Source organism: Armigeres subalbatus, chromosome 2 (genome assembly GCF_024139115.2).
Source record: "Armigeres subalbatus isolate Guangzhou_Male chromosome 2, GZ_Asu_2, whole genome shotgun sequence".
In the NCBI taxonomy this organism is placed as follows: domain Eukaryota; kingdom Metazoa; phylum Arthropoda; class Insecta; order Diptera; family Culicidae; genus Armigeres; species Armigeres subalbatus.
The window spans coordinates 178498620-178520335 of NC_085140.1; the positions used below are offsets into that span (position 1 = coordinate 178498620).

General features: G+C 39.5%; 2 protein-coding genes across 8 annotated transcripts in view; one reads left to right on the plus strand and one right to left on the minus strand.

Annotated features, from left to right (window-relative positions):
- Window positions 1–21716, plus strand: part of LOC134211297 (protein disabled) — a 313162-nt gene that overhangs the window by 179846 nt on the left and 111600 nt on the right. The gene's annotated exons all lie outside the window — the stretch shown is intronic.
- The window catches only part of LOC134211299 (LIM and SH3 domain protein Lasp), a 185629-nt gene that overhangs the window by 106681 nt on the left and 57232 nt on the right, over window positions 1–21716 (minus strand). The window lies entirely within an intron of this gene.

Consider the following 21716-nt stretch of genomic DNA (forward strand, 5'->3'; position numbering starts at 1 on the left):
TATCCGAATTTTATTTTGTTGCCCCCTCAAAGTATTATTTTTTGGCAAAAAAATCCGAGGGGGGGGGGACAAAATGGATTTTAAATATTTGTATCGGCCTAAATATAGAACATAAAATAATTATATTGTTCCTAGTTTTCGAAACCGAAATCAAGAAGTAAATAACTTTAATTTTAATTTCCTATCTATAAATAGATGACTGCATGTAACATGTATTTCGTAATCTTAACGCAATACCATCATCCGCATTCAGCTTGAATACAAATGATGCAACAAAAATAGAAACGAACGACAACTGCTTACCATATTGATAATGAATGTGTAATTAGCATAGAACCGCAATCGAATCGAGCACTGTCACTTTCGATTGTTTCACGTGCTGTTGTTGCCGTACCAAATGGGTACCGCACCACAGAGAATGATGATTGATGTCAATCAGTCAAAACCAACTAGTCGCGGTGTAGTGGCATTGTGGCATGTAGGCGAAAAGAAAGACACGCCACAATTGTGCGTTCCCAATAAGGTCCGCGTACGTTGTTTGGGTTGTGTCTCCCTTCAGCACACAATGGTCGTATAGAGGGCGAAATATAATTGGTTTTCGAAAACATATTTGTTTTGATAATTTATTGAACATCGTTGTTGACATATTCTATTTAAAAATACCTTGTAAATGACTCTTATATGTATTTAGTGAATATTGGGATTTAACGTAGAAAGGAAATTATCTCAATGCATTGATTTATTTGACATACAGTATAGACATCATAATTTTGTTTTAACATTTTTTAGGTAACTTGTTGCAATGATTTGAAAACTCATTGTTCATTGAGGAAAATATAAGCAGTTTGCATGTTTCAAACCAAAAAACCTGCTATTATTTTTAGGATGTTTTTGCCACTTCTCTATATGAAGCTGACCATTGTGCACAACACGAATGCAGTGCACTTTGGTGACCTTGTACGATGTTTAGATTACATGAGCGGCTTGTTTTGATGTTTGTACTTTTGTAAGCTTGTGGCGGCAACTGGCGAGTTCAGTTCTTTGTACTTGTGTCTGTGTTTCGTATAGCTAATGACTGGTGTTGATTTTAAATGTAGAACTGTAGCGCATCTTGGTGGAAAACATCAAACATTTTTTACTCGGCGATAATAGATTTATATCTATTCTGGAACATCTACGATTGTTCTACGATCTAATATACGCTTCATAAAACTTCTTATAACCTCAAATACATATTATACGGAATGATAACTTAGCTGGCAACATGTTCGCCTTATAAATGGATATTGTGGGTTCAGTTCCCAGCCCCCTCACCAACCTTCGTTCAGTCAGTGGAAGACATGCTCAGCGGATGGTGTTATGGGGGACACCCGTTCAACGCTGGACCATCAGTCAGTAGCTGCGACATATCACCCTCCTTAGATGTATTCATCTACAGATTCGAACAATAATGGCAACCAAACCATGGTTTTACCCAACAAGATTTATTATACTAGTATGCATCAATTCAGATATGTTGTAAGCGTGCTTCACATCATAGCTCAATCTATTCAAATTTTATTTAAAAAACAGATTAATCCTCCTAGCGGCGAACATTGAACAAATTTCATTAGAAAGGTCAAAACAGCACTTTAGGGGAAAAAATCGCATGTTTTCGCATTAATTAATACGCATTGCTACCAAGCGGGCTTGGTGGTCATATGGCTACCGCTACCGCCTCATACGCAGGAGGTCGTGGGTTCAATCCCAGGCCCGTTCCATTCCCCTCCTGCTTTGTATCTTTTCATATATTTCTCATGGGCTTTCATACCGTTTCCATCTTCTATTCCTATACCTACAACTTGATTAGTTCTAGCAGGTAACTGTTAGAATTCGAAATGAGCCAAAAAGCTCGTTTCGGCATCCAATTAGAATATACTCCACCCTTTCATTACTATCGCATTGGCAACCCGTTAACCAAGACGAACCTCTGCCGTAAAACCTAACCCCAGATTCCAATAAAATTCCGCAGGAACTCGTGGCGAGTGCAGAACTGTTCTCGGCTTGCAGTGGGCGAGTGACTGCATCATCAATTCCTTCCCATCCCCGATGACCGTGAGGACGTGGCCAGCGCCGTTATCGACCATCCAAAATACTAGAGCTCTCGGACGGTGCATATTTAGGTTGAAGGGCAAATCCCATGCTTCCATCGATTGGTTCCCTGTGCAATTGCGATTGTTCTGGTCGATCACGGAGCAGCAACTACGAAATGTACGGTCATCATGCTCATGCTCATGTTTTCGCATTAATTAATACGCATTGCTATTACTGAAAAAAAATCGGTTTAAAAATTTTGTTTGAAAAAAAACAATGATTTTTCAATAATTCCGAAATGCAAGTCCGATCAATTTTCAATAGCAAACACTGGGGCCGTTTTACCCGTCGAATGCAACTTGTTGCGAATAAATCGGATAATGCTTCCAAAAAGTGTGTCTACAAAATTTGTACACATACACATATAAATACAAAAAAAAGCTAGAATAACCCACATAGCGATGGTGATACCTTTCTCGTGCGTTATAAAATAAAATAAGGAAAACACATTAGATAGGTCAAAATAGCACTTTAGGGAAATAGATTTAATTGTTTCCACCATTTCTCATTTATTAGCATTCAGTTCAACGCAATACAGCAATTTCCGAAAAAAAAATTTCCTTTTTTCCAAGGGGAAACTCTTGGCAAAAAACAATGTTATGTTAATAACTCCGAAACGCAATGTCCGATCGGTCTTCAATCGATTTTCAATAGGATCTAACTAGGCCACAATTTGCGTTGAATGCAACTTGTTGTGAAAATCGGATAATGCTAAGCACAAAAAAGTCAGTCTTTTTTAGTACACATACACACACATACATACATACACACATACATCACCTCAATTCGTCGAGGTGAGTCGTTCGGTATATAACACTAAGGGGTCTCCGGGTCTTCTATCAAAAGTTTTTTTTTGAGTAATCCTATAGCCTTTCGGTACAACTTTGTTGTACGAGAAAGTCAAAAATGTTAATATTACACATTCAGCACAGGTATGCTGCAGATGGTCTTTTGACCGAATAGTTGAAATGAGATGTTCGAATTGAGTAGAGAGTAATGATAAAAAAGAAGGGAGTACTGAGAAGTGAGAAACGAGTTCGAAGTAGTGGGAAGTGAAGGAATAAGGAAGACAGAAGCAAGCAGAGCGAATAAGGAAGAAAGAAAAAGGAAGAATGGAGTAGAGAAAAAGAAAAATAAAGAAGGAAGAAGGAAAAAATAAAGAAAACGGAATCAGTAAGAAGGAAAAGAAAGAAGGGAACCAATGGATGACAATGATTTTCATCCTCAATGTGCACAGTCCGAGAGGTATAGTGTTTTGCAGGATCGATGACGGCGCTGGCCTCACGGTTTATCGGGATGGAATGACATTGATTCATGTGAATTTTATTGAAATCTTGGGGCTTGAATTTTATGGCAAAAGTTCGTCTTGGGCAATGTGATAGGAATGAATGGATGGTATTCTGAATTAGGATTGTAACCTTTGGGTTCCAGGTTTATCTTGCTGGCTTCTCCATCAATCCAAATAAAAAAATTCCTTTCCTAAAAAAAAAATCCAATAGCATTATAATGGGACATAGTGACTTGATGTGTACTCTAAACTTTTTCCCACTTTCAGCGGCCACACTGTTTAGATAGCCACGGTCAAAATGCATGTAATGACAACCGCTGGGCTAAACCAGAGACGTTGTTTATAGATAGAGACCCGCAAGCAGTGAAGCCGAAAGTACCAAACGAAATATCAAAAGCGGTACCAAACGAGCAAAGTAAACAAACATTACCAATTGGTACTAAATGTCAGATAGGTATTGTAATCAGCATTATAGAAATTATGAAAAAGTTTGAAAAGTTCAGTTAATGCCCGACTAGAAGAGCATAACAGAAACTGAACACAATATTAACATATTGTGATATTTATAACTTATTTTGATACAATTTTGTTCTTAGTGACCATTATCTTTCAAATGTTGTAACAGGATTTTATCATAATATGATTTAAAAAATGCTTAACACCGAATTACCCAACAGTAGGCAATTAAAATAGATGTAGCAATAAAGTCTTCCAGCCATATAGATATCACAACGCTGATATAATTTGCAAAGGTTGCCTTATTTGTAATGTTGTTAGTTTCATGTTCTCGAAAAAATATTCTTGTTCAGACAAAAACAAAAGTTTTGTATTGTTGATCACAATCTGGAGACCTATCACGAACTGTAAAAATGTGCAACTGCACAGAAACAATATTTTTGTATCTGATTCTGTTATAAATTTCTAACAAAATATGTTTTTTTTTTTTTTTTTTTTTTTTTTCATGTGACCCGTTGGCAGTCTCTCGACTCAAACTCTACTCCGGGTCCATCCCTGTTATTCCCCACGGTAATTAAATTTGCTTCTATGAGCCTCTATTTTAGATCAATAACAGACGTTCCTAAGCCACGTTGCTCAAATGGTCACTGTTTTAGGCCTGATCCAAATAGTTTTATTAAATAGTCCCCTTCAATAACATGATCACCGTTTTCACCATTATAACTATCACTCATCACTCCAACTTAACCCTGTTGATCCGGTGATTAAATTTGCTTCTACGAGCCTCTATTTTTGATCATTAACAGACGTTTCTAAGCTACGTTGCTCAAATGGTCACTGTTAAGGCCTGATTCAAATAGTTTTCTACAAAATAATCCCGGTAGCATCACTTATTATCGTTTTCACCACTATCACTGTCATAATTACTATTGTCCCTGTCATCACAAATATCTACAGTCATGAACACACACACAATGAATCGATCTTCAAAACAGCGCTGTTATATATCATATAAGAACCGACACTTCTACTAGCTTTCATTGGACATGTACATGTACATTATTTCTAGTATAATTATAAAATAATTCCCACTTCTAGCACCTCAACTCAATATTGCATTTCATTCTTCATACTCACTGCAAACATGTTCCCATCCCAAATCAACTCTATCTTTTACCTAGCTTCTTCTGTCACTATGTCTACACCACCAATACCAACTTGTGTATTAACCTTTTCACTAACACTTGCATAACCACACAACATCACCATTTTCATATCAACAACCATTTTTTCACAATTTCATCGAGATCAGCAATTATCACTACTATCCCTACTACAAAAAACTAGTCAGTCATTTTTTTTTTCTAAATTTGCAGTTTCCATCAAACAAATGAAGCTAAAAAAATAATAAGCTTAAAATCTATCGCGAGAGTCAGTCTTATTGTAGATATGATGACAAAGAGAAAACTCGATTAGAAGTGCATTTTGACTCAATAATAACGGACTAGAGTTTGATAAATATGACTCGTTTAAAATTTATTTTGGAATCTATTTAGTCTATTTACCAGGCCACACTTCAGAACCAGCAATTATAAAAAATTCTCAACTTAACAACACCGAATACTGTTGCTATGGGCCTGTTGGTCTTCAAAAGCTTCGAAATCGCCTCCGAATAGAATTCAACAGGTAATAATTTTACAGACATTTCTTGAGCTTCGAATTTTTGATAGGGTTAGGAAGTCTTATGGTAGATCTTTATGTCTATGGATCTACTGTTAATCTAGTCATAATTATGTCGAATATTTCGCACTGTGTCATTATTACTCTGTCTGTCTTAGTTATCTTATGTTTCCTACGTTATTCAGTTCAATTCTATACTCATTGTAGATTATGTTACGTTTTGATGTCAGTTCATTGTCTCTATTGCTAAAGGTCACCTCCTCTCAGGCGAGTATCCTAGTTCAAGCGTATAAGTAAATACCGCTTAAGAGTTAAGCAAACGTGAAAAAATGCAGAATGTCTTGATGATATTTTCTACTGGTTAATTCCTACCTAGCTATGTTTAAGCGTGGCTACGACTCATCATCATCAGGGAACGCCTCTGAAAAGTATTGCCGCATAGCAGAGATCATTATCACTGATGAAAAGGACCTCTACCTGTCTGCACCACCATTCAAGGCTCCAAGATACGATGTCCGTTGAATCACATGCACATGCGTAAAATCAGTGCATCAATGTCAGATTATATGTGACGTGGCATTAAACAAAAAATAGTCAACATGTGATATCACCACGACAGGATATGTCTTTGGTTGCCATATCAGTGCTAATGGCGTAAGCCCACCCATCGCGGCAAGTTAACCTATCCGAGGGGAGGGAGAAATAATGTAAGAAAAATGCTTGAGAATATCATTTCAAGACCAAAGTCTCAAAACTACCCATACGCTTCTGCAAACAAAGACCCAAACGACGACCCGACGACCAACAGTTCTCCCATGCAAACCAACACCATCAACACGCACGCGAGGGTCTCTGCTGTTGACAGTGCTGGTCCGCGCGAGAGCGCCACCAGACTCCCGAAATCGACACTCGAGCTCGAGTCCCCGACAAAGACAAGTCACTGTTCAAACGAATGTTGCCTTAATTGACTTCCCCATCCCGGGCACAGATTCTTTCCGAAGGATACTCAATATAAGTTCCACCGGGAAGCCAAGCACCAGAGATTGAGGAAAATCAGATAATCCAGCATCAGGCGTCTCGCGTCTGTTAGTTAAGCAGAGAAGATGTTATGGATGATATTCTCAATACGGCCGTTCAGAATGGTTCAGCGGATGTGAATTATGGATCATTATTAGGTCTTGTAATTTTGAACAAAACATTCTGAATACACGCGATAAACTATGAATATTATTATATCGGAGTTTTTAATTAGGATCGCGAATCAAGTAAAAATACTGATAAGTATAAGTTTGTAATTACTACCGACATTGTATTTCTGATCAAAACTGACATTGTGTTTTTAGTTAAAACTCAAGTATACTAAATACGTAACGGAAAAAAGTAGTGTTATTAAAAAAATTATAATAATTTACATTATAAATTCTGATTAATTTCAAGATACTGATCCAACATCACATCTTCAAGGGCTCCTCACAAGCTACACATTTCATTCAGGCACTTTAGAACGTCCATGTAGTAACTTGTTCACACTTGAAATCTGCCTCGACCAAGTTGGCAGAACGCGCCCTTACCCTTTCTGAACCCAAGGGCAGGGTACAAAATATGTTATTTTTATGATCAAATTGTAACAAAATTTGATAGTTTTTTGTTTCCAGTAGTGTGATTTTTGATAGAAATTTAGATATTTTAACAACATCCTGCACCACGCTTCTAACAAGTTTTGTTATAAAAATTTAGTATAACATAATAACATAGGTTGATATAATTTTGATATGACCTTCTAGTCGGGTGAAGATGTTTTAGAGTTCTCATAGCAAATTAATATATGGTATTCAATCATATTCATTGTTGAATATAAGGAAATGGTGCTAAAGAACACAAAATATGTAGTTGGAGCAAACGAAATAACTGTTTACACTAAAAGTCACTTCAAGTACTCACAAATTTTTATGATGCCGATCGCACAGAATTTTTTGTCTGCTGGCCGTGAAGCCATAATTGCTTTTATTCTCTCCACGTGTCTCTAAATAGTACCATCGTCTCTGGGCTAAACATGAAATATCCCTGCGGTAGTATTCTCCACTAGGTGGAACCCGAGTCAGCAAGAAGCAACTGTCAAACTTTGGTAACGAATTTTGGTAGTTTCGTCTCCTTCACCAATCAACGAGACTATTAAAAGGCTGATCCTTTCCAGGATCAGATTAATGTTCAAAGTGAAATTTGAAAGCAAAAGGTAGTGTGCGTTTAAGTGATTCTCGTAAATTGTCTTAAGAAGTGGAAGTGGTAATATAACCTTTCTGTTTCTTTGTTTTAGCAATTCTAAAAAAAAATACAAAAGATTCAATTCATATCAATTGTGTGATTAATTTACTATACAAAAAGGTAATTTGGTGGTTCTTTGGTGTACTTTGTGTGATAATGGGGGAAGGTGATGTATGTAATAATGGTGCTAATCTGGTGGAAAGGTCCACAAAGCGGGCCTTTTTTCTTCTGGTTTTTCCGCAGACGACTGAAAGACGGAAGCGGGCTTGGTAGTCATATGGCTACTGCTTCTGCCTCATACGCAGGAGGTCGTGGGTTCATTCCCAGGTCCGTTCCATTCTCCTACTTTGTATCTTTCTCTTCATTTCTTATGTTCTAGCAATCGCTAGAACTGGGAATGGACTTTCATACCGTTTCCATTACTATTCCTAAACCTTCAACTTGAGTATTCTAACAGTAATCTGCTAGAATTGGAAATGAACTATAGAGCTCGTTTCCTACATCCAATTAGAAATTCCATCAGTTACCTTCTCCTATCTACCACATTGGCAGCTCGTTAACCAAGACGGACCTCTGCCTCTCCAACCTTACCCAGAAAATCCAACAAATTCCGCATGAACTCGTGGCAAGTGCAGAGGTATATTCGGCTTGCAGTGGGCGAGTGATTGCATCATCATTTCCTCCCCCTTCCCTACATTGACTTGCATTCTGACGTGGCAGGCGCCATTATGACCTAACAAATGAGATCACCAGTACTTGTACATTGAAGATGTGTGCTAGTCCCAAGCAAACATCTGTTGGTTCCCTGTGCAAGAACAGCTGATCTGGTCATAATGGAGTAGCAACTACGAGCAGTCAATCAAGCTCAAGCTCAAGCTCAGAATTGCCAAGACGACTGAAAGACGGCAAGTGAGAGCAGTGAATTCGGGAGCCGCATTCCGGTATCGCCGTCAAAAGCCGCGGCCATTCCCCCTACGAGGTCACCATGCTATCGTCTCGACTAGTTAACCGTCAGTAGCTGTTCGGAAAAAGTGCCTCCAGTTGTTACTAGCAAGCCACCACCAGCAAGATACTCCTAGGGATTCTGTAGCGCTGTAGCGCCAACTGGTCGTTGTGGACCCCGCGTGGCACTAACCGAAGCGAACCGCCGTGAAGTCCTCTATCGCCGTAGACGCCGCATCGCCGTCGTCAAGCAGAAGCCGAGTAGGATTGCGACGCCGCTGGGAAACGTGGAGGACGCCTATTCCCACGCCCATCCAAGAAAGTGCTGGAAGCCGTCGATCCTCATCTCCGCCTAGACGCCGAATCAGTTCATCGCAGACGCCGCCGGGGACGCATATTCCCACGCCCATCCAAGAAAGTGATTCAAGCCGCCAATACTCATCACCGCCTAGACACCGCATCGGTCTGTCGCACACGCCACCGAAAAACGTGGAAGACGCCAATTCCCACATCCGACCAAGATAGTGCTCCGAGCCGCCGATCCTTATCACCGCCTAGACACCCCATCAACCCGTCGCAGACGCCGCCGGGAAACGTGGATGACGCCAATTCCCACAACCGGCTAAAGATAGTCCTCCGAGCCGCCGACCCACATCACCGTCAGCAACAGAATGAGAAGCATTGTCCCCCGCCAATCAGCCCGCAACAAGCATCAAATGAACACGCATGTACCACTGTAATTACCATATAATAAATTATAAAATGTAAGCTAAATTCGCCTTAGTAGCTATTTTTGTTAAAAAGTGATGAACAAACCTTAAAAATCACTTTAATAAAGAAAAAAATATATTTTTGTTAAAGAAGCATAGCCCTGGTGATTTGCCTTTCCACTTCTTTATCGGTTTCGCCTTCGTTTCGGATTCCAAAGGAACCAATAAATTTGCTCTTTCAGATTTCCTTCAATCGAAACCTTTTTCAAAGTTCCATGGTTTGTGGAGTATGTTAGTTCAGGTAAGATCTGAGAAAGGTATATTTGACGTTTTTGCTTCGTTTTCAAAGACTGGGATACAACAGGTGAACCGTTGAGGGTTCAAGTTCATTAGCGATCCTGTGATTGGTACTAATTACCCTTTCCGTGAGCAGGCAAGTTATAGGATGCAGTTTTGGTTTATTTCAGAGGCGACTCGTCCATATGTTCTACCTGTTCATGGAACAGGTAACCATTTTTAGTTCAGAAGTAGGAAAGTTAATGTCCTTACAATTAATTTCTTTGCAATTATTTATTAGGGCAAATAATTACTCAGTGAAATTTTTAAACAAAGTTTCACGTAATGTTTCCAATGATGGTTCAATATCTAACGAAACAAAATATTGCGTAGACAGATCAACTCAGACAAGATCAGTTAAATATGTGTTTCTCCGACGAATAACAGCACACCACATCACATAGAAAGCTTTTGCCAGTCGTACGATTCATAAAGAACCAACAGCAGCGCTGGCAGAAGTAAAATTTAAAGCCTGCGCCATGACGAAAGTTTTGAAATAATTTCCTCCTTGGTATCTATGCGCACTCGTTCTCCGCGCGCGTAGAACCAGCGTGAGTGTTGCCAGCTTTCTTCGTTTCGTCTCATCATCCTCTTTCGCATGCAACGCAGGCACGTTTAGATGAATGTTGTGCGTGCTATGTGCGCAGGAGTCCAACCCGTTCGACGCGCTGCGAGAACAACCAACGACGCGACGTATCTTCGGTTAGACTCGGTCGGAGTGTCGGGCTGTGCTTTGCCGAAAGGCGCTAGAGATGTCGTAAAATCCTGATTAATCGATTAGTTACTAATCGATTACTCTTGATTCTTGTCGATTATTGAATCGATTAATCATTGTATAGTAATCGATTCAAAATTAATCGATTATCACAACGATGAATCGATTAATCGAAATAATCAATTAATTTTCGACATCCTTATGATGTCGTAAAATTCTGATTAATCGATTAGTAACTAATCGATTACTCACGATTCCTCTCGATTATTGAATCGATTAATCGTTGGGTAATAATCGATTCAAAATTAATCGATTATCACAACGATGAATCGATTAATCGAAGTAATCGATTAATTTGCGACATCTCTAGGCGCACCGCGATCGCACACGCTTTCGTTTATACTTCGATGATTGAGAACGGTTTGTTTTTTTCTCCTGATGATTATGCATCATAAACAATTCAGTATCAAGAACAATATTAAATTAATGTTTGAGTTTTTAAAAAGACATCAAAATTTGATTATTATAAAATATTATAAAATTGAATTATTTAATAATGTTTTTTTTTTTTCAAAATAATCAAAACCAATCAACATAGAAAAAAAGGCATAGTTTTCACTAAATTTGAAAAAACTAAATAACTCTAAAAGATTGCAGTAGACTCAATCTGGGGTCGCATCAAATGATGATACTAATAATGGTTAATTACATTTCCTTCATAACAACAAAATATGTGAGAGTTTTTAAATGCTAGGGCGATGGGTTCTGTGCACCTGAACGGTGGAAAGAGCCGATTTGAAAGATCTCTATTTTGAGCAATATCCAGTTATCGTCAACTGTTACCAAGTTAGATTTCGGACGAATTGGGAGAGTTTTTAATTTTAAGTGCATCTTAATTTGAAACATTTTTAGAACAAAAGAGATTAATTTAGTATGGAGATTAAGAAGCTGTTTATTGTTTTGTAAATCCTTTCTGTTTAAATTGTTTTTTCTAATGTTTGGTTACGTTGTACAAGAAAAGGTTGTAATATTAGATAAAATACACTACTTTCATTCGAAACCTCAGCTTGATGCATATTTTTTAGCAGGCCGGTAGAACAGGTGTACCAAAAGTTCACGAGACGCCCCTGGTTTATTTCAAATTCTAATAGTGACTATTAGAATAGTAAAGTGGTATAGGGTAATTGGATATGGAAACAGTATGGATTCCATTTCCTGATCTAGCGATTGCTAGAATTTGAGAATATATGAAAATATACAGGGCAGCAGGGACTATGTCCAAGGGCTTGACGATCCCTCCCCAGGCCATCTGCGAGTTGTGGGGCTTGCCTAGGATGTGGTGGGGTTTGACAGTGGGCCCTGTTAAACCTCTATAAAAAGCTGCATGTATCCGCAAGTAGGCTCCACCAAAGCGACCGTGTGCCGCTCAAAGCGCACAAGCCCAAGTCCTGGTGTTAGGTGGGACGCTAAACAGCCCTGACACGACGGCCCTCCGACGAGACAGGAGGTTTGCGCAGGCCCAATAAGCCGCCTAGAAAACCAATCATTACGAACAATATAAGAGATAATGCGACTCGATATAATCGGCAAAGACCTAGGCGACGAATACAGGATCACGATTGGAAGCTTGGAACATGGAATTGCAAGTCGCTAGGTTTCGCAGGTTGCGACAGGATGATCTACGATGAATTACATCCCCGCAACTTCGACGTCGTGGCGCTGCAGGAGATTTGCTGGACAGGACAGAAAGTGTGGAAAAGCGGGCATCGAGCGGCTACCTTCTACCAAAGCTGTGGCACCACCAACGAGCTGGGAACCGGCTTCATAGTGCTGGGTAAGATGCGCCAACGCGTGATTGGGTGGCAGCCAATCAACGCAAGGATGTGCAAGATGAGGATTAAAGGCCGTTTCTTCAACTATAGCATCATCAACGTGCACTGCCCACACGAAGGGAGACCCGACGACGAGAAAGAAGCGTTCTACGCACAGCTGGAGCAGACATACGATGGATGCCCACTGCGGGACGTTAAAATCGTCATCGGTGACATGAACGCACAGGTAGGAAGGGAGGAAATGTATAGACCGGTCATCGGACCGGATAGTCTGCACACCGTATCGAATGACAACGTCCAACGATGCATAAACTTCGCAGCCTCCCGCGGAATGGTAGTCCGAAGCACCTTCTTTCCCCGCAAAAATATCCACAAGGCCACATGGAGATCACCTAACCAAGAAACGGAAAACCAAATCGACCACGTTCTAATCGACGGTAAATTCTTCTCCGACATCACGAACGTCCGCACTTACCGCAGTGCGAATATTGGATCCGACCACTACCTCGTTGCAGTATGCCTGCGCTCAAAACTCTCGTCGGTGTACAACATGCGTCGAAGTCGGACGCCGCTCCGAATCACCAGGAAATCCTGGAGAAGATTGGCCGGCTAAAGAACAACAAAGCCCCTGGGGTTGACCAACTACCAGGAGAGCTATTTAAATACGGTGGTGAGGCACTGGCTAGAGCGCTGCACTGGGTCATTACCAAGATTTGGGAGGAGGAAGTTTTGCCGCAGGAGTGGATGGAAGGTGTCGTGTGTCCCATCTACAAAAAGGGCGATAAGCTGGATTGTAGCAACTACCGCGCAATCACATTGCTGAACGCCGTCTATAAGGTACTCTCCCAAATTTTATGCCGTCGACTAGCACCAACTGCAAGGGAGTTCGTGGAGCAGTACCAGGCGGGTTTTATGGGCGAACGCTCCACCACGGACCAGGTGTTTGCCATTCGCCAAGTACTGCAGAAATGCCGCGAATACAACGTGCCCACACATCATCTATTCATCGACTTCAAAGCCGCATATGATACAATCGATCGGGACCAGCTATGGCAGCTAATGCACGAACACGGTTTTCCGGATAAACTGACACGGTTGATCAAAGCGACGATGGATCGGGTGATGTGCGTAGTTCGAGTTTCAGGGCATTCTCGAGTCCCTTCGAAACCCGCAGAGGGTTACGGCAAGGTGATGGTCTTTCGTGTTTGCTATTCAACATCGCTTTGGAAGGTGTAATACGAAGAGCAGGGATTAACACGAGTGGTACAATTTTCAATAAATCCGTCCAGCTATTTGGTTTCGCCGACGACATAGATATTATGCACACTCAGTTCAGCTCGGCATATTTTGATTCTTTTGCCGAGATCTGCACAGCCGAGCGCTCGGTTCGTGACTTTCTGCTGATATCTCAGCTGAAAAATTAGTTTGTTTACTGCGGCACTCAAAGGAGCCACCGTAAGCATACGTTCATTTAGCCGATATTCCAGCAAACGAACTTAAACCGAGATTTGCACAGCCGAGATCGGTGAAAAAATTTAAGTGTGTGGCACGTAACTTTGAGAAGATAGAGGAAGCCTACATCAGACTGAAGAGGGAAGCTAAGCGGATCGGACTAGTCATCAACACGTCGAAGACGAAGTACATGATAGGAAGAGGTTCAAGAGAAGACAATGTGAGCCACCCACCGCGAGTTTGCATCGGTGGTGACGAAATCGAGGTGGTAGAAGAATTTGTGTACTTGGGCTCACTGGTGACTGCCGAAAATGACACCAGCAGAGAAATTCGGAGACGCATAGTGGCTGGAAATCGTACGTACTTTGGACTCCGCAAGACGCTCCGATCGAATAGAGTTCGCCGCCGTACCAAACTGACAATCTACAAAACGCTAATTAGACCGGTAGTCCTCTACGGACACGAGACCTGGACGATGCTCGTGGAGGACCAACGCGCACTTGGAGTTTTCGAAAGGAAAGTGCTGCGTACCATCTATGGTGGGGTGCAGATGGCGGACGGTACGTGGAGGAGGCGAATGAACCACGAATTGCATCAGCTGTTGGGAGAACCATCCATCGTTCACACCGCGAAAATCGGACGACTGCGATGGGCCGGGCACGTAGCCAGAATGTCGGACAGTAACCCGGTGAAAATGGTTCTCGACAACGATCCGACGGGCACAAGAAGGCGAGGTGCGCAGCGGGCAAGGTGGATCGATCAGGTGGAAGATGACTTGCGGACCCTCCGTAGACTGCGTGGTTGGCGACGTGTAGCCATGGACCGAGCCGAATGGAGAAGACTCTTATATACCGCACAGGCCACTTCGGCCTTAGTCTGAATAAATAAATAATGAAAATATACAAAGAAGGAGAATGGAACGGGTCTGGGTTTGAACCTACGACCTACTGCGTATGAAGCAGAAACAGTGGCCAGTATGACCTACAAGTCCGCTTGCAAGAAAGAAAAAGGAAGAAGGAAGAAAAATAAAAGAAAAAAATAATGGAAAGATTAATGAAGAAGGAAAAATAAGGAAGGAAGTAGGTAGAAGGAAAGAAGAAATAAGAAGGAATAGAATTGAGGATAACTTGCTCAACTTTCAATTCTCACATTCTATTTCTCACATCTCACTTTTTACTCTTCATTTCTCACTTCTAACTCCTTATTTCTCGCATCTCTTTGCTCATTTTTTACTCCACACTTTTCTCTTTTTACTTCTCTCTTCTCATGTCTTACGTCACACTTGCCATCACTCACTTTATCTTTTCACTTTTTGCTTCTTTCTCCTCATTCCACTTCTAAATTTCAACGCCTTACTTATTAAGTGAAGCGAGAAATGTCACATTCCTCACGTCTCGCTTCACCCTTCGCGATTCTAACTACTTACTTGTTATTTCTCACCTTTATTTACTCGTAATCTGAGGACTTTTTTTACTTTTCAACTTTGACATTCGGCTAAATGACCCGTTATGCCATACGGCATTCGGAAAAATGGCCCGACACCGTTTCAGATAAGTCACTGCAAAATGCTTGGGTTTTCACATTGCGTGTTTGACGAAACTGCAGTTTTGTTTTGTATAGCAGTTTTGTTGGATATGTCGTTGTGATTTCTCATATGCAAAAGTGACGTATCAAACAGTGGTAAGATTTCGTAAATTGAACGTAGATTCGTCAAAAGATTGAGTTAACCCTCTAGTGCCCAAGACCGCCTTTAGACGGGGTATTTTAATTAATTTTTGTAATTTTCAATTGATCAGATTTCGAAAAGTTTTTGATGTTGATCAATAATATGAACTTCAATGCATGTTTAAATATTGAAAATTGAGTAATATTTTATTCCTCCGTGTTTTCGCTCGTATACCTTTGAAGAGTGAAATAGTTGTAGTTTAGTATTTTTCTACGACTAACCTTATTCAATAGAAGGTTAAGGTTGTAGTGATGAATGTTACACTCTAAAATATTTATCCAACTTGTTACACGGAAAATAAAAAAATAACCCTAAAAATTTAAAAAATGCAATAAGTTAGCATTGAATAGGAATTTTCAAACTCTTTGTTGAAAAATCAAAAAAGATTGCTAGATTAAAAAAAGTATTTGATTGGATAAAAAACTTGAAAAACAAAATTCTAAAAAATCAAAGTGTGAAATGAATAAAATCGCGAATTAAAAATTTGTAATGCCAAACCGTGTTTAGATCGATTTTAGAAAGCAAAATAGTGAGTTTGAGCGAAAACAAAAATTTGGGTTGTGAGGGTTAACAGATTTTGATATCTAAAATCAATAAAATTGATCTGTATTACACAGAGTGACGGCTCCCCGTGAGATCTCGGTTGCTAGCTTATTCTAAATAGCGTTGCTTAGATCGTCGTCAGCAAATCCCTTTCGACCATTTACTGTGGCAATGGTTGCAATGGAAACACGAAATCGGCTAAATCGACTGATAATCAGTAACCGAGTGGCTCCAAGCGGCCACGTAGTGACGATACCAATCCATCGGTTATAAAAAACAGACTGCGGGCGAATAAAAATATAGCAAGTACACGCCAAAGAGAAGATTATATCACTCTCACCTCGATGTCGTCATGCTCCACACAGAGCTTGAACAGAAGCAGATTTTCTCTCTTTGCGTGGGTACAAAAAATATCTGCATCACCACCGCCTAATGCCAGCATGTCGATTGTCGAACGTGAGTTCAACTTGCATGATGTTCCCGAAGCAAAACCTCTGAAAGTTGTTATCCGTGTCCTTCCGGGATACCACCACCCAGATAAAAATGTACCATTGGTTCAATAGTGTAAACTATTAAATCACCATATAATGTACGGTATACAAAAGGATATATTGTTTCTAGATGATTAGCTATATTGTATCGACGCTGGTAGCAGATTTAATTTTATTGATAGCTTTCGAAAAGTTTCATTAAATTCTATAAGGCCGTTACAAATATTTAAAACCAATTATGCACTACCAACCCCCCCCCCCAGCTTTTGAAAAGTTTCATTAAATTCTATAAGGCCGTTACAAATATTAAAAACCAATTATGCACTATCAAACCCCCACCCCCCCCCCACGAACTTTTTTTCCCAACAATAATATTTTGAGTGGGCATCAAAAAAAAAATTCGGCAGATTTTGAGGATTTCAAAACATTCTTTAACAAATCCGAGGAGTTTTTAGTTTATTTTTTTTTAATTTTAATATTAATTTTTAACCCCCCACCCCCTTGATCTAATAATAATATACCAATATTTTCCTCATACCGCCGAATATGCATTATTTTGCTTTAAATTTCATTTCTGAATGGTTCCCGGATAAAAATGTACCACTGGAGCAATAGTATAAACAATTGATTTACCATATAATGTACAGTATACAACAGAATATGTTGTTTTTTATGGTTGCACATATCGTATCCCTACTGTGGGTACAATACGTTAACATATTAGTCTAATGAGACTATACTTTCAATTGTTTTCATTTCGTTGAAGAACAGAAGATTCAAGCATTCAATAAGTTCCGATAAAAATACTTAAATTTCATATTATCAATATACAAATATTTGACTCCTATCGCCAGTTTCTGCAACATGCATTATTTTTCCTTATTTTTTTTTTCTAAATTTCGTCTATGTATGTATGTTGGACATTCAGGAAAAAATCGCCAAATGTTGAACGACTGAAATCCATGTACATATAATGTTAACCACTGAATGCCATCTTAATCGGATGTTCAACACAGAACAAGATTTTTGGTCGATCAACTTCATTTTATGATATTAGCTTTTAGAAGCATATTTCCATTAATTTGATCAAATACATTCAAATCCACCCGACACCCGTATATGTTTGATCAGTTGTTCTAGTTCACATCCTACCAACAGCCATACAATTTCTGAGTGTAGGCGAACTGCACTTTGCTGCCGCATATCTAGAATTCCACCATTTTCGTTTCGCCTAACTGCACTGCAATCAACGGTGAGACCACTGAGAACATCAACCCAACCTAGACCCCGTGTTAGATCAAGCAAGGGAGAGGGTCGTATCACGCAAGGCTAGTGCGAAACGAAAAAAATAAACACAACCAAAAGGCGGATATTTCTTCAAGTCAATTTTAATTGTGGGAAGATCACAAGCGCGAATGGCTATTTCTAACCATTGTATTGTTCGCGTTTTCGGTCAATGGACGTTTTTTCCTGTTGCTGCGGGTTACCGTACTTATTCGGCGTTCCGTGGCGTGGTAGGCATACAAAAGCCTCCATCCGTTCGCGGTGGCCATTCAGGTTTTGCTGTATACTGTCGAATTCCTTATTCTGCTAGAAATTCGTGTTGAATATAAATGATGACGAGTATAAACATCATATAGATTTTTTTTTGTATTGACAACAAATTTGGACCAAATAGAGGGTTCCGAATGAAGGGAGCTGAGTCCGTACAGCAACACCCAATATTTTTTATACACGGTTGGTATTCTTTAATTTCCCAGTTAACCTGATTTTTTTCACAGCTTTTTAAATAACATCTGAATTTTCTTTTTGAAAGGTCATAATCAACTAAAACGCACTTGTGTAAAAAAAGAACTGGGTGTATTGGCATTCAAAAATTGTCGTTTTCTGGGGGTTAAGGTCTGAAGTATGATATTTTAATACGAAGGGCTGCCTGTTCAATGGTTGAAAACAACTTGTTGTACATTTGGTAAATAAATATTATTAATTTAAAACTAATAATATTCAACCTTTTCAATTTTAAAAAAAACTTTGCTGGACGGATTTCGTTCCCTCTCGATACCTGCGTTTTCCCCAATGACTTTTCGAAATCAGCTTTCATCTCACGATAAGTTTGTTTTATGTAGGATCCAACACATATTTTTTTAACAACGAAGACATATTTAACTACATTTCTCGCGCTTAGTATCATAGGGACGTCACTACATTTATCGACTTCTCTTCGTTGATGCTTTGTTATTATTATTGTGGCGAATTGCGCTAGTTTGCCTAAGATTTAATGGCTTGGTATGAAAAAGGATGATTGTATTGAATTATTATCTAAATAAAAACTCGATTAATAGAAATCGATCAATACAGTTACGCCCCTGTAATAATAAGTGCGAGATTTTTAAATTCAATCTTCCCTATTCTGTATCCTAGCAGTGTTGAACATCAACTCTGCCAAAGGATGTACAACTCTTGCGATCTTTCCAAGTAGCTGTTATTGTTGCTAATACTGAAGCGATTGCAATGCATTTAACCTTTTGTCTGTGCTCTGGGGTCAATATGACCCCAGGCCACTTTGAGTGGCTGCCATTTTTTTAGTTTTCAACCGATTCTCCTAATTTTTGGTAGTTTGGTAAAACTCGCCGAGATCTGTCTCCTAGGTGCAAATTTGCTTGAAAAATCGTGAAAATATGCGCTACAGTGTACTTTTTTCAAAAAACTTACGTTGTCTGTGCTCTGGGGTCAAATTGACCCCAAATTGAAATTGCTATAACTTTTTAAATGTTTGGCCAATTTTGGATTTTTGGGGCTGTATCGAAAGATAATTTAATCATCTTTCAGGTCGTTACCAAAGATTGACTATAGGTGGGCGGGTACATCGCGGGAGGGTTTTGTGAAAATGGTACAAAACAGTGATTTTTATGCTTATTTTACTTATATCTGAAAATCCTACCCATTTTGAACTGCACCTTTTCAAAAAGGTGCAGGAAGGCGTGTGCTTTGACATGAGGCATTGATTAGTTTAGAGCTTGGTCGCTAGGTAGCGGTATATTTGAATTCATTGTTTTAGACTACTCAAGCAATTCCGATATGTATATGGAATTTGCCTCATTGTAAATATTCTTATCAAATAAATTTGAAATTTGTAAAGATGACGTCTTAACAAAGTTCGTCTGGTAAGAATGAACTGTCATGTGACGGAATAAATAATAAGAAAATTTACAAATAGGCTTCGCTAGTGTACTTGCAATATTCTTGCATATATGAAATATTGCTTTAGCTTGAGATCCCTCATACCTACACACAAGTTGTATTCGGCAACACTGTTCAGGATGTCTAGCACTACAAAGTGGTGCTCAATATAATGAGCACTTCTTCCAATTTTCAAATTTGTGCGATAAGCATATTTACACTGAGATGAATTCTATATATATATCGGAATATCTTGAGTAGTCTAAAATAATGAATTCAAATATACCACCACCTGGCGGCCGAGTTCTAAACTTATCAACGCCTCATGCCAAAGAACATGCCTTCCTGCATAACCTTTTTAAGAAAGGTGCAGTTCAAAATGGGTAGGATTTTCGGATATGAGCAAAATAATCATAAAAAAATACTGTTTTTGTACCCTTGTTCACTAAAACCCCTCCCCGCGATGTACCCGCCCACCTATAGTCAATCTTTGGTAACGACCTGAAAGATGATTAAATTATCTTTCGAAACAGCCCCAAAAATCCAAAATTGGCCAAACATTTAAAAAGTTATAGCAACTTCAATTTGGGGTCAATTTGACCCCAGAGCACAGACAACGTAAGTTTTTTTGAACACAGACAGAAGGTTAATGGGATGTAGCTTGTCGTATTTTGTAAAGCTTGGCGATCCACGCGAGATCCGCATTTCATTGTGTATCAAGTGTCATAAAACTGAAGTGCTATCCATCAGCTTCACAGCCGATTTGTAAGCGTCTCCATAATGTAACACAATTGGAGATTCCGTAATAGATGACGGATGGCGTTGACGACTAACGACGACGACAACAATGCACAGTGCCCGAAAGTTAGACGAAACTTTTACATTCATCACTAATAACAAAAATTACAAATTATTCAAATTATTTAAAAGCTATAAAATTTAGAATTGATTTCTATAATAGACTGTCGAACAATTAAAAATTGATTTCACAGTTTGGCACCTTAGTGGCTGAGTAGTTTTTGATATTTTTTACTCAAATGTCGTCCACTGTTGATGGATCTATGAAGCGATGACAGCCGTAATAAAACCACATGCATTTCTGTTGTGACACAATGCGGATGGTAAACTAGCAAACTGCTGGTACGTTGGTACATTCAACTGACTATTGGATCGGAAGGCAACACGCTGATATAATACAGTATTTGCTGCCGCGTTACATTCAGCAGATATAGGTACCGAAATGATAGTGAAAGTGATGTGGTCGCGTCAAGTTTTCCGTTTCACATGCCATTGTTGTTGTTGCGGGAACTCGATAGCCCTGCTATCACCAGGTATAGGTATTAGCAACTCCGGTGATATCCGTATCGATGGCGATGCACTTTTCCGACGAAGCCTGAATGTTCACTTTCAGGAATGTCGAACCGAAGGTGCATTTACGGAGCGCGCGTCCATGCGAAGCTACTCCCCAGCAGATGATGATGGCCAATGGAGTGGAAGAGTGTTGTGAATGCATTCGGGAGGAAACAGCTCCAATTATGCGCTACGAAGCGCCAAATTCGTACATGCACACGATTACCCAATGAATGGTTTGGTTATGCTTAGTGTCCGTTTCGATTTGCGTGCCTGGTTTGAATATGTCGAAATCGATGAAGCATACCGGAATGGACTTATTTTTGGCATTTTAACGTTGGTTGTCGAACATAGGAAAATGAGCAAACAAGACAATGAGAACAGTGAACTTGGGGTTGCGCAGTGTAGAACGAAGGAAAAAAGTTAATTTAATTTTTATCCAGCATCAAACGACTCGTTCCAATTGACTGCATTTGATTTAAAACTAAATTAATTCACCCAGTAGGGATACTGTTATGATGACACCAACCTTTAAAGTTCGATACGCACAGCTTTGTCGAAACTTTTGCATGAATTGAATTTTGCGATAAAATTCAATTTAATAATGATTAATTGTATGC